The sequence below is a fragment of the Rattus norvegicus genome, chromosome 5, assembly GCF_021556685.1.
Source record: "Rattus norvegicus strain SHRSP/BbbUtx chromosome 5, alternate assembly SHRSP_T2T, whole genome shotgun sequence".
NCBI lineage: Eukaryota > Metazoa > Chordata > Mammalia > Rodentia > Muridae > Rattus > Rattus norvegicus.
Window position 1 is genome coordinate 87,429,947 of NC_141538.1, and position 15,647 is coordinate 87,445,593.

Here is a 15,647-nt window from a genome sequence, read left to right on the forward strand (position 1 = left end):
ATTATTATGTATAATTAATAGGTGTTAAAAAAACATTCAAAGTTGGAATTCTTTCTATCCAGGTAATCAAACACTCTTTCACATCTCCACTCATCTCTTGTTTTTGCTATCAATGTTCTTTGGAAAGAAGTGTTTGCAAAGTATCTTAGACTTGATGAGAGCACACATCATTCTCAGTCTCTGAGCCCTGAGAGCTAGAAGTAAACACATTAATTACCATACTCATCTATTTCTTTTCCTTTTTCCTTTTTCTGAAGTCAGTGGGTAATTTTTTCCTTAGTAAATGTAGTCTATTAATATATCTTACACTCATAAACAATCAAAAATATGTTTTCCACAAACGTTAAATGCAACTGACAAAGCTTTGAGTTTTTATATTACTTGGAAATTAGGGGAAATGTTGTCAGAATTAAAACATAAAAATAAATTCTAACAAATTCACTTCCCTCTTTCATTAGATTGCTTTAGCTATTTTTAAAAGATTGTGTTATTTTAAATGATTAAACAAGAACATTGCCTATTTACTAAGGCAAAACTCTGCAGTAACTTTAGATACTAAATTTTGTCTTCAACAGAATTTCACCCTTAAGTAAGGATGACAATTATTTGGTACCATAACAAGAAATCATTCTGCTGGGATGTATGTGAAATCCTTAGTTGATACTAGATTTCTAATTCACGAGTGTCAATCACAATGATCTGCAAACTATGGCCCACATTACCTTCCTCTTCTACCATAGACCACAAAATATGAGCCTAATTTATATAGCAAATGAGTCACATAACGTTATGTATACTCTATATTTTAGTTAAAATCTTCAGAAGGATTTGTGAAGTCTAATACTTCTTTCTAAAGATGTAGGCATGAATAGTAGCCAGACATTTCTTTCTGAAAGTGTTATAGAATGAGAACGTCAAAGGCAGCACATTGAAGACCATAGAAAGTATATCAGTCTCCAGATGCATACACAGTTGAAAACATGGCAGAGAGGATATGCTGTTTTGTAAGCTGCACCAATATGTAGGAACAATAGCAGTAGAAATTCTATCTCTAACTGACATCAACTGAGTATTTAGTATGGTCTAGATATTGTTGCAAATTACTTACATATATCAATAAGGATGCTTATTCTTTTAAAATCTTAATTTTATGTCATATCTGACCATATATTCATTTGTTATTTGTTTCAGAATTGTGATATATCAATAAGATTTTATGTTTAAATTTTCTTTAAAACATGTTTTTCAAGGCAAGGCATTGGGTATGAGTTCAAGTTTTGAACTACAAGCAGAGCAACATATGGTCTTTTCCACTACAATTTAAAATGTTGTACACAGTAGATGCCCCACCACATAGTTCCACCACATCACAATATTATATCATCCTGGCAATGAGTTCCCATGCAGTGATTGTATTCTAGGCACAGACAGATAATTCTTTAGTTAGCGCTTACATTATTGCATGTTGTAAGTAGCCAAATTCATTTTTCTGAATTTTAACAGAATGAATACTGTCTTCCTCCCCAACTAGGCCCGAAAATATATTAAAAATCTTCTGCTCTACTTCATAACCATTTCTCAAAATTCAATACCTGGCATCCACCACTCTGATTTCTCATGCATTTTTGTTGCAAGCAAAGACAGAAAATAGAAAAATTTTGAGGCAAATTATTAGAAAAATATTATATAGATTAAAATATTAATATGAAAGTAACCAATTTGGCTTTGAAAACATGGAGAACCAGATGGTGGTAGCGCAAGAAATGCTTTTGTCAACAGTACATATTTAAAACTGATGTCAGCAAACGCCAGAGGATTTCTGAGTACCCATATTTACTACAGAAAATAGAGCATCAGGAAACTTGATGCTTTGTTTTCTGATCAAAACTTTCTACTCCTTGTTTAAATATATATTAAGGTATATGAATGCAGTAGGATATAAGTTTGTCTTCTAGCTCAATACAAGAAAGATAGAATTTCAATTTTCCTACATCTATGAATGTGAAGCAGCTAAATTTTATTCTTCTGAGTCACCCGCATAGCAACTACATGAAAAGTACTTCACACAACACTACTTAGATAATAGGCTCTTAATAAGCACTTCTATAATCAATGAATTAAAGATTGATTTTAGATAAAACTATGGTTGGTGATGGAATGAGACAGATTATTATGGAATTTTATAAGATGGTGTTTAATAACCTTCACATCTACTCCATCTCTTATAAGAATGTCTTTTTTATTCATCTACCAAGTTTTAAAACCTGGATATGACTGTTTTTCTTTGATAGTGAAAATTGTGATTTGCTTAACATCTTTAGGTTTAACATTTGTGTTTATTTTAGAAGAACCAACTAAGTAGAGAGATTCTGATAGGACAATTGTACTTTATAGGAAATAAAGCACTAAGGTATAACTTTCTTGGCCAATGCTCAGTCAATCAACATGGTTAAAACTAATGATATCTGCTTCTCAGAGACTGATATAGAGAGACAAGAAGCAGGAGTGCAGACATACACGGTGGAAACATCATCTGTTTTTAATGTAGTTGCTATGCGGGTGACTCAGAAGAATAACATTTAGCTCCTTCACATTCATAGATGTAGGAAAATTGAAATTCTATCTTTCTTGTATTGAGCTAGAAGACAAACTTATATCCTACTGCATTCATATACCTTAATATATATTTGAACAAGGAGTAGAAAGTTTTGATCAGAAAACAAAGCACTAGAGGGCCCAGGAGCGGCAGGACCCCTGCCAGAGACACCGCCGGACCCTGAAGGAAACAGACCGGATAAACAGTTCTCTGCACCCAAATCCCGTGGGAGGGAGAGCTAAACCTTCAGAGAGGCAGACAAGCCTGGGAAACCAGAAGAGACTGCTCCCTGCACACACATCTCGGACGCCAGAGGAAAAAGCCAAAGACCATCTGGAACCCTGGTGCACTGAAGCTCCCGGAAGGGGCGGCACAGGTCTTCCTGGTTGATGCCGCTGCAGAGAGCCCCTGGGCAGCACCCCACGAGCGAACCTAAGCCTCGGGACCACAGGTAAGACCAAATTTTCTGCTGCAAGAAAGCTGCCTGGTGAGCTTGGGACACACGGAAGCAGAATTTCTCTAGGACCAGGCACGTTCTGTGTTTACCAGAAGTCCCACACCCGCGGATCCTGGCCGCAGCAGCTCTCTGCTCCCATACCTGGTGAGAGAGAGACCCAACCGCCTGGTCAGGTGGGCACTCCTGAAGCTGCAGAGCGGAAGAGACCACCAACACTGCTCACCCCTGCCCACATCCCTGGCCCAAGGGGAAACTGTATAAGGCCTCTGGGCTCCCGTGGGAGAGGGCCCAGGAGCGGCAGGACCCCTGCCAGAGACACGGCCCGACCATGAAGGAAACAGACCGGATAAACAGTTCTCTGCACCCAAATCCCGTGGGAGGGAGAGCTAAATCTTCAGAGAGGCAGACAAGCCTGGGAAACCAGAAGAGACTGCTACCTGCACACACATCTCGGACGCCAGAGGAAAAAGCCAAAGACCATCTGGAACCCCGGTGCACTGAAGCTCCCGGAAGGGGCGGCACAGGTCTTCCTGGTTGCTGCCGCTGCAGAGAGCCCCTGGGCAGCACCCCACGAGCGAACTTGAGCCTCAGGACCACAGGTAAGACCAACTTTTCTGCTGCAAGAAAGCTGCCTGGTGAACTCAAGACACAGGCCCACAGGAACAGCTGAAGACCTGTAGAGAGGAAAAACTACACGCCGGAAAGCAGAACACTCTGTCCCCATAACTGACTGAAAGAGAGGAAAACAGGTCTACAGCACTCCTGGCACAAAGGCTTATAGGACAGTCTAGCCACTGTCAGAAATAGCAGAACAAAGTAACACTAGAGATAATCTGATGGCAAGAGGCAAGCACAGGAACCCAAGCAACAGAAACCAAGACTACATGCCATCATCGGAGCCCAATTCTCCCACCAAAACAAACATGGAATATCCAAACACACCAGAAAAGCAAGATCTAGTTTCAAAATCATATTTGATCATGATGCTGGAGGACTTCAAGAAAGACATGAACACACTTAGGGAAACACAGGAAAACATTAATAAACAAGTAGAAGCCTACAGAGAGGAATCGCAAAAATCACTGAAAAAATTCCAGGAAAACACAATCAAACAGTTGAAGGAATTAAAAATGGAAATAGAAGCAATCAAGAAAGAACACATGGAAACAACCCTGGATATAGAAAACGAAAAGAAGAGACAAGGAGCTGTAGATACAAGCTTCACCAACAGAATACAAGAGATGGAAGAGAGAATCTCAGGAGCAGAAGATTCCATAGAAATCATTGACTCAACTGTCAAAGATAATGTAAAGCGGAAAAAGCTACTGGTCCAAAACATACAGGAAATCCAGGACTCAATGAGAAGATCAAACCTAAGGATAATAGGTATAGAAGAGAGTGAAGACTCCCAGCTCAAAGGACCAGTAAATATCTTCAACAAAATCATAGAAGAAAACTTCCCTAACCTAAAAAAAGAGATACGCATCGGCATACAAGAAGCCTACAGAACTCCAAATAGATTGGACCAGAAAAGAAACACCTCCCGTCACATAATTGTCAAAACACCAAACGCACAAAATAAAGAAAGAATATTAAAAGCAGTAAGGGAAAAAGGTCAAGTAACATATAAAGGGAGACCTATCAGAATCACACCAGACTTCTCGCCAGAAACTATGAAGGCCAGAAGATCCTGGACTGATGTCATACAGACCCTAAGAGAACACAAATGCCAGCCCAGGTTACTGTATCCTGCAAAACTCTCAATTAACATTGATGGAGAAACCAAGATATTCCATGACAAAACCAAATTTACAAAATATGTTTCTACAAATCCAGCACTACAAAGGATAATAAATGGTAAAGCCCAACATAAGGAGGCAAGCTATACCCAAGAAGAAGCAAGAAACTAATCGTCTTGGCAACAAAACAAAGAGACTGAAAGCACACAAACATAACCTCACATCCAAATATGAATATAACGGGAAGCAATAATCACTATTCCTTAATATCTCTCAATATCAATGGCCTCAACTCCCCAATAAAAAGACATAGATTAACAAACTGGATACGCAACGAGGACCCTGCATTCTGCTGCCTACAGGAAACACACCTCAGAGACAAAGACAGAGACTACCTCAGAGTGAAAGGCTGGAAAACAACTTTCCAAGCAAATGGTCAGAAGAAGCAAGGTGGAGTAGCCATTCTAATATCAAATAAAATCAATTTTCAATTAAAAGTCATCAAAAAAGATAAGGAAGGACACTTCATATTCATCAAAGGAAAAATCAACCAAGATGAACTCTCAATCCTAAATATCTATGCCCCAAATACAAGGGCACCTACATACGTAAAAGAAACCTTACTAAAGTTCAAAACACACATTGCACCTCACACAATAATAGTGGGAGATTTCAACACCCCACTCTCATCAATGGACAGATCATGGAAACAGAAATTAAACAGTGATGTCGACAGACTAAGAGAAGTCATGAGCCAAATGGACTTAACGGATGTTTATAGAACATTCTATCCTAAAGCAAAAGGATATACCTTCTTCTCAGCTCCTCATGGCACTTTCTCCAAAATTGACCATATAATTGGTCAAAAAACGGCCCTCAACAGGTACAGAAGGATAGAAATGATCCCATGCGTGCTATCGGACCACCACGGCCTAAAACTGGTCTTCAATAACAATAAGGGAAGAATGCCCACATATACGTGGAAATTGAACAATGCTCTACTCAATGATAACCTGGTCAAGGAAGAAATAAAGAAAGCAATTAAAAACTTTTTAGAATTTAATGAAAATGAAGATACATCATACTCAAACTTATGGGACACAATGAAAGCTGTGCTAAGAGGAAAACTCATAGCGCTGAGTGCCTGCAGAAAGAAACAGGAAGGAGCATATGTCAGCAGCTTGACAGCACACCTAAAAGCTCTAGAACAAAAAGAAGCAAATACACCCAGGAGGAGTAGAAGGCAGGAAATAATCAAACTCAGAGCTGAAATCAACCAAGTAGAAACAAAAAGGACCATAGAAAGAATCAACAGAACCAAAAGTTGGTTCTTTGAGAAAATCAACATGATAGATAAACCCTTAGCCAGACTAACGAGAGGACACAGAGAGTGCGTCCAAATTAATAAAATCAGAAATGAAAAGGGAGACATAACAACAGATTCGGAGGAAATTCAAAAAATCATCAGATCTTACTATAAAAACCTATATTCAACAAAATTTGAAAGTCTTCAGGAAATGGACAATTTCTTAGACAGATACCAGGTATCGAAGTTAAATCAGGAACAGATAAACCAGTTAAACAACCCCATAACTCCTAAGGAAATAGAAGCAGTCATTAAAGGTCTCCCAACCAAAAAGAGCCCAGGTCCAGACGGGTTTAGTGCAGAATTCTATCAAACCTTCATAGAAGACCTCATACCAATATTATCCAAACTATTCCACAAAATTGAAACAGATGGAGCCCTACCGAATTCCTTCTACGAAGCCACAATTACTCTTATACCTAAACCACACAAAGACACAACAAAGAAAGAGAACTTCAGACCAATTTCCCTTATGAATGTCGACGCAAAAATACTCAATAAAATTCTGGCAAACCGAATTCAAGAGCACATCAAAACAATCATCCACCATGATCAAGTAGGCTTCATCCCAGGCATGCAGGGATGGTTTAATATACAGAAAACCATCAACGTGATCCATTATATAAACAAACTGAAAGAACAGAACCACATGATCATTTCATTAGATGCTGAGAAAGCATTTGAAAAATTCAACACCCCTTCATGATAAAAGTCCTGGAAAGAATAGGAATTCAGGGCCCATACCTAAACATAGTAAAAGCCATATACAGCAAACCAGTCGCTAACATTAAACTAAATGGAGAGAAACTTGAAGCAATCCCACTAAAATCAGGGACTAGACAAGGCTGCCCACTCTCTCCCTACTTATTCAATATAGTTCTTGAAGTTCTAGCCAGAGCAATCAGACAACCAAAGGAGATCAAAGGGATACAGATCGGAAAAGAAGAGGTCAAAATATCACTATTTGCAGATGACATGATAGTATATTTAAGTGATCCCAAAAGTTCCACCAGAGAACTACTAAAGCTGATAAACAACTTCAGCAAAGTGGCTGGGTATAAAATTAACTCAAATAAATCAGTTGTCTTCCTCTATACAAAAGAGAAACAAGCCGAGAAAGAAATTAGGGAAACGACACCCTTCATAATAGACCCAAATAATATAAAGTACCTCGGTGTGACTTTAACCAAGCAAGTAAAAGATCTGTACAATAAGAACTTCAAGACACTGAGGAAAGAAATTGAAGAAGACCTCAGAAGATGGAAAGATCTCCCATGCTCATGGATTGGCAGGATTAATATAGTAAAAATGGCCATTTTACCAAAAGCAATCTACAGATTCAATGCAATCCCCATCAAAATACCAATCCAATTCTTCAAAGAGTTAGACAGAACAATTTGCAAATTCATCTGGAATAACAAAAAACCCAGGATAGCTAAAGCTATCCTCAACAATAAAAGCACTTCAGGGGGAATCACTATCCCTGAACTCAAGCAGTATTACAGAGCAATAGTGATAAAAACTGCATGGTATTGGTTCAGAGACAGACAGATAGACCAATGGAATAGAATTGAAGACCCAGAAATGAACCCACACACCTATGGTCACTTGATTTTTGACAAAGGAGCCAAAACCATCCAATGGAAAAAAGATAGCATTTTCAGCAAATGGTGCTGGTTCAACTGGAGGTCAACATGTAGAAGAATGCAGATCGATCCATGCTTATCACCCTGTACAAAGCTTAAGTCCAAGTGGATCAAGGACCTCCACATCAAACCAGACACACTCAAACTAATAGAAGAAAAACTAGGGAAGCATCTGGAACACATGGGCACTGGAAAAAATTTCCTGAACAAAACACCAATGGCTTATGCTCTAAGATCAAGAATCGACAAATGGGATCTCATAAAACTGCAAAGCTTCTGTAAGGCAAAGGGCACTGTGGTTAGGACAAAACGGCAACCAACAGATTGGGAAAAGATCTTTACCAATCCTACAACAGATAGAGGCCTTATATCCAAAATATACAAAGAACTCAAGAAGTTAGACCGCAGGGAAACAAATAACCCTATTAAAAAATGGGGTTCAGAGCTAAACAAAGAATTCACAGCTGAGGAATGCCGAATGGCTGAGAAACACCTAAAGAAATGTTCAACATCTTTATTCATAAGGGAAATGCAGATCAAAACAACCCTGAGATTTCACCTCACACCAGTGCGATTGGCTAAGATCAAAAACTCAGGTGACAGCAGATGCTGGCGAGGATGTGGAGAAAGAGGAACACTCCTCCATTGTTGGTGGGGTTGCAGACTGGTAAAACCATTCTGGAAATCAGTCTGGAGGTTCCTCAGAAAATTGGACATTGAACTGCCTGAGGATCCAGCTATACCTCTCTTGGGCATATACCCAAAAGATGCCTCAACATATAAAAGAGACACGTGCTCCACTATGTTCATCGCAGCCTTATTTATAATAGCCAGAAAATGGAAAGAACCCAGATGCCCTTCAACAGAGGAATGGATACAGAAAATGTGGTACATCTACACAATGGAATATTACTCAGCTATCAAAAACAACGAGTTTATGAAATTTGTAGGCAAATGGTTGGAACTGGAAAATATCATCCTGAGTGAGCTAACCCAATCACAGAAAGACATACATGGTATGCACTCATTGATAAGTGGCTATTAGCCCAAATGCTTGAATTACCCTAGATCCCTAGAACAAATGAAACTCAAGACGGATGATCAAAATGTGAATGCTTCACTCCTTTAAATGAGGAAAAAGAATACCCTTGGCAGGGAAGGGAGAGGCAAAGATTAAAACAGAGACTGAAGGAACACCCATTCAGAGCCTGCCCCACATGTGGCCCATACATATACAGCCACCCAATTAGACAAGATGGATGAAGCAAAGAAGTGCAGACCGACAGGAGCCGGATGTAGATCGCTCCTGAGAGACACAGCCAGAATACAGCAAATACAGAGGCGAATGCCAGCAGCAAACCACTGAACTGAGAATAGGTCCCCTATTGAAGGAATCAGAGAAAGAACTGGAAGAGCTTGAAGGAGCTCGAGACCCCAAAAGTACAACAATGCCAAGCAACCAGAGCTTCCAGAGACTAAGCCACTACCTAAAGACTATACATGGACTGACCCTGGACTCTGACCCCATAGGTAGCAATGAATATCCTAGTAAGAGCACCAGTGTAAGGGGAAGCCCTGGGTCCTGCTAAGACTGAACCCCCAGTGAACTAGTCTATGGGTGGAGGGCGGCAATGGGGGGAGGGTTGGGAGGGGAACACCCATTAGGAAGGGGAGGGGGGAGGGGGATATTTGCCCGGAAACCGGGAAAGGGAATAACACTCGAAATGTATATAAGAAATACTCAAGTTAATAAAAAAAAAAAGAAGAAAACAAAGCACTAAAAAATGTTGCGGTGAATAGGAAGAAGGTAAAGGTTTGGTGGTAAGAAATGCTGTTAGCCCTTCCAGCCCATCATTATGTCCCAGCGTTAGACTCCTGATATGGTAGTTTGGATTATATTCAAATTTATTTATGATATTTATATCTACATTTTTAGCCAAATTAATGTAGAGCACTCTATATGTACTGGACTGAATTTTGGGTTTATTTAAGGTAAATGAAACAGCATCCCTGGCCTCAAACCAGGTGACATAAACGATTTGCAAAAATATTTTACTGTTATACATTCTTCACAAATCTTTCATAAGACACAAGCTCTATGTGATTCAATGATTCTGAAAATATTTTCCTTTTTATACAAATTCTCTAATAGTAAAATAATTCCCATCACTTATATGTATAGTTTTAAAGTATGACAGGGTCAAATACTAATTATACTTTTACCCTTGGAACTCTAGTTATGAGGTGTGGTTTCTCTCCTATTTTTTAAAAGTTCTTCTACAGTCAAAGAGGAGAACCTTCTAATCAGGACTAATTTTAATTCTCTTTGCTGGAAAGAACATAATTTTACCAATCCTTACATTCGTAGAAGAGAGAAAAAGTAGTCTTTTTCAAAAGAATAAAATTTAGAAATGGGTTTGATTTTCTGACCCCATTTCTCTTATCAAAAGACCAGGAAGTTCCCTAATTGAGAGGGACCAAAAAGGAATTCAATGTTATACCTCTGGATGCCTTTGGAATTCTCTCTCAGAATGACCTTCATTCATTTCTATCCTAACCTTAGAAGGGAGTAGGTGATGAATTAGATCTTCTGCATCCCTGAGGCTATGGTGCAGCTGTGGCTGCAGATGAAGTTACTTATTCTAATACTACATTGTCTCATAGCACACTGACATTTTGATGTGTTTCTGACAATGGCTACACACTGGGGTGTCACTTAGAGAATCTCTGAGAACTCCAACCTATTCAATTTGTAACATCACTTGCCTTAAATAAGTACAGCTCTGTCCTCTGAAAGACACATTATCATCAACTAAGCATGATTTCCAGAAAGAAAACTTCCTCTCTTGAACATGGGAGCACTGCATATTCTCCTTCTGTGTTTAAAATACAAACAGGTTATTTTAGGACAGGACTGATAGATTTTTCTGTCTTTCTAATTGGAACGCTTTGTTCATCCCATCCAATCTGTCTCCACATCAAAGAAAACAAGATCCAATTACAAAACTAAATATCAGTGCCTCTTCTAGAGAAAGAAAAAAATGAAGTGATATTTAACAATAGCTCCCTCAGAATCTACATTTAGGGATTTACAGGAAAAAATTTGACAGAAATAACCCTTATTGTCTGGGTTACAGTACCCAAAATAATCTCTCCAAATTGATCTGGATACTTTAAAAAATGATAGGTGAGGGGGCTGGGGATTTAGCTCAGCGGTAGAGTGCTTGCCTAGGAAGCGCAAGGCCCTGGGTTCGGTCCCCAGCTCCGAAAAAAAAAGAACAAAAAAAAATGATAGGTGAAATTATTCTTATAGGTACTAGACAATGTTCCCAAGAACACAGTTTACCTGACTCTATTAGATCCCACACATCATGACGTTATTTTGCTTCAATGTAGTAATTGGTGCTTAACTGCACATATAATTTTTGACTAGTGAGAAACAAACTTGTTTATAGCAGTGTAAAGTTATTGATGTCATATTGGCAAATAATCAAAATAGTCCTTTATCCAAAGTTGTTGATGCTAGAATATCATTCTTATCTACAGAACTTCATTTATTCTTCCTTCATAAAAACCATAAAGATGAATTTTTCTATTTTTGCAAGAGTAAAGTTATAAAAATCAGGTTAATGAAGCATTACATTTTAGTAGAGAAGAAAGCAAATAAAAATAATATATAATTTAAAGGCAATATTCTAATTCATTGATAAGTGACTATTACCCCAAATGCTTGAATTACCCTAGATGCACAGAACACATGAAACTCAAGAAAGATGACCAAAATGCGAATGCTTCACTCCTTCTTTAAAAGGGGAATAAAAATACCCTTGGGAGGGAATAGGGAAGCAAAGTTTGGAACAGAGGCATAAGGAACACCCATTCAGAGCCCGCCCCACATGTGGCCCATACATATACAGCCACCAAACTAGATAAGATGGATGAACCAAAGAAGTGCAGGCCTACAGGAACCAGATGTAGATCTCTCCTGAGAGACACAGCCAGAATACAGCAAATACATAGGAGAATGCCAGCAGCAATCCACTGAACTGAGAACGGGACCCCCGTTGAAGGAATCAGAGAAAGGACTGGAAGAGTTTGAAGGGGCTTGAGACCCCATATGAACAATAATGCCAACCAACCAGAGCTTCCAGTGACTAAGCCACTACCTAAAGACTATACATGGACTGACCCTGGACTCTGACCTCATAGGTAGCAATGAATAGCCTAGTAAGAGCACCAGTGGAAAGGGAAGCCCTTGTTCCTGCCAAGACTGAACCCCAGTGAATGTGATTGTTGGGGGAAGGGTGTAATGGGGGTAGGATGGGGAGGGGAATACCCATACAGAAGGGGAGCAGCAGGGGTTAGGGGGATGTTGGCCAGGAAACTGGGAAGGGGAATAACAATCGAAATGTAAATAAGAAATACCTAAGTCAATAAAGATGAAATAAAAAAGATAATACATTCTAGAGACAAACTTAAACAAGAAATTTGAAAACACAAAAAATTCAATTTTTAACAAATTTTAAATAATTTCCTGAAACTAAAATTATATATAATTTTATTTGTGGAATGCAATGTAATATTTTGGCTTATGAACACAGTGAAAATGATCAAATGTGTTATTAATACAGTGAAAAGTTTACAGACATTTGTGATAAACACATTTATAAATTGTCAATTTTCTTTCAAGATGTATAATAAAGTGAGGTTTTTTTTTGGGGGGGGGAGCTTATTTTGCTCAATGTGATGCTTCAGTTCTGTGTACGGTGCTGAGCACTATTTCATTATTTATAAGGCCCAAACTCACTGATTGTGTACTTATAACTCATTACTTTGTTTATTTGTTTGTTTTTCGATTTTTTATTTACATTTCAAATGTTATCCCTTTTCCTGGTTTCCCATCCATAAACCACCTATCCCATCCCCTCTCCCCCTTCTTCTATGAGGGTGTTCCCTTGCCCACCCACCCACTCCTTCCCACCTCTATGCTCAGACATTCCCATAAACTGGGGGAATCCTCCAACCTTGGCAAGATCAAGGGCTTCTCCTCCCATTGGTGCCCAATAGGTCCATCCTCTGCTAAATATGATGCTGAAGCCATGGGTTTGTCCATGTGTCCTCTTTGGATGGTGGTTTAGTACTTGGGAGTTCTGGTTGGTCGGTATTGTTGTTCTTATGGGGTTGTAATCCCCTTCAGCAACTTCAATCCTTTCTCTAACTCCTCAGTTGGGGATCCCGTTCTCAGTTCAATGGTTGGATGTGAGTATTTGCCTCTGTATTTGTTATGTTCTAGCAGTTCCTCTCAGGAAACAGCTATATCAGGCTCCTGTCAGGATACATATCTTAGCATCTGCAATAGTGTCTTGGTTTGGTGCTGTATGTGTGTGGGCTCAATTCCCAGGTGGGGCCATCTCTGGATGACCTTTCCGTCAGTCTCTGCTCCAAACTTTGTCTCCATATTTCCTCCTATGGATATTTTTGTTTCCCATTCTAAGAAGGACTGAAGCATCTGCACTTTGGTTGTCATTCTTTCTGAGCTTCATGTGGTCTGTGGATTGTATCTTGGGTAATCAGAGCTTTTGGGCAAATATAGTCATCCTACTATGCCATTAGAACATTGAATTTTGCTTTAGTTAGCTGTAGTTATAGAGAAACATATAATGGAAAGGGGAAGGATATGCACCTATGACAAAAACAATAGAGTAAGAAGACAGTGATTTTAAATTCTAGTTCCAATACCAATCATAAGAGTGAGCAATAAGCTCTATCATGCTTAATGGGACGTTAGACATAAATAGAAGTACAGCCCAAGTGATCATCATACAGACTGCATGGGATTTCAGAGTCATGATCTTTGCAGGCACAGACTTGAGAATGCCAGAATAATATTCTACAGGTTAATTTAGCAAGCTTTGAGGTGGGTGATAGAGATAGATAATCAATTAAAATGATAATGCAAAGATGAAATAAACTTTAGGGTATCACAGTGAAGAGATTCTTCAGTGGGTAAGAGCATTTGATATGCCAATATGAATACTGTGTTCAAATCCCTAAAAAGTTATAAAAATCTGGACCACAATGCCTGTGTCTCCAGAGCTGTTAGCAGGTTGTGGAGTCAGGAGAATTTCTAGGGCTTGGTGACCACTAGCCTAGTTCCAGGTTAAGTGAGAAATCCTATAATGTGGGATTAACAATGAAGTATGATAGAGGATGTTCAACAACCTTCTTTGTTCTCATAATGGATATAAAGATATTCATTCCCATTCCCAACACAAGAGTTAGAATCTGCCACACAGGTGTACCAGGAAGACACCTACATATATGTATATACACATTAGCATATGAACTTTAACCACCAATATTTGAGCTAGCAATGGAGGAACCAATTATATTGAACAATTTTTAAATATTGAGAGAGAAAAGAGAGGAAGAGAAATACAATCAATTAAAGAGAGTAAGGGCCTAAGAGTTTTGGGAGCAATACTGACAAAAAGTACCTATAGTGTAAATCTATCTATCTATCTAACTATCTATCTATCTATCTATCTATCTATCTATCTATCTATCTATCTATAACACACACACACACACACACACACACACACACACACACATACACACTTCCCATTGTCAAAATGAATGTGTGGTTATTCAGTGACAGTAAGTTTTAACAATTACAGTAGTACAACGAACTGTGGCTGGTAGAAACACCAGCTGCATAATTTTTGTCAATGCTAAATCAATAATTTTTAATTAATTTTGTTCAATTCTTTTCCACAAACTACACCCAGCAAAGTCAATATATATATATATATATATATATATATATATATATATATATATATATACATATTTCACCATGTCAATGAAATGGTGAGAAAACCAGGACTTACTCAAAAGGATCATTTTATATATTTTAGCTCAAGGCATTTAAAGTGACTTTTATATTTTAGAATTCTTATTATAATATCTTTTAGCTGATCAGCCATATTATCATACAGAAATTATCCTATTCCCAGTAGTGATATGGTATATTGAAATCTGGGGGACTTTCGAAACACAGTCTTTGTATTTCCAGACTAGTTTTGAGGAAATAAAAATGGTACATTGCCAAGACTTGCTGAGTCTCATATGTGAATTGACATAGTTTTATACAGTATGTATTAAATGTAAAGTATGGGGGCTGGGGATTTAGTTCAGTGGTAGAGCACTTGCCTAGCAAGCACAAGGCCCTGGGTTCGGTCCCCAGCTCCGAAAAAAAAATGTAAAGTATACTTTATTTATAGATTAGATCTCATTACATACATGAACATTTGCTCATGGTACATGGAAGAATTTTCATACGCCATTTTGTGTTGATTTAAAAGTCCCAAAATGGTTAATTCTGTGAAGATGAGGTATATTTAAACAATGGTTTCAGATGCTGAAATCCTAATATTGGTGAGTACAAATTGCATCACAAAGCAGGAACAGCAGCAACACTGCAAGCTGGGTGGGGAGAAGGGATCAAATACATGGAATACACTTGTTTTATTTATCAGATCGAAAAGAAACCATTCCAATCTCTCAAGAACTAATTTATCTCCGTAATGTTAGTATTAGTTTTAATTATCAACGTGAGACAACCTAGAATTAACTAGGGAGAAATAAAGGACTGTAGGCATCAGGTCAGCCATTGAACATTTCTGTAAGGGATTGTCTTGACTTTACTAATTAATATAGAAGGATCTAAACATCAATGGGTAGTGTAATTTCTCTAGGTTTATGTTCTTGGAACATAGAAGAAGGGAAATGATGTAAAAACTGATGTGGGATGGCTATTAGCTTGAATTACCCTAGTTGC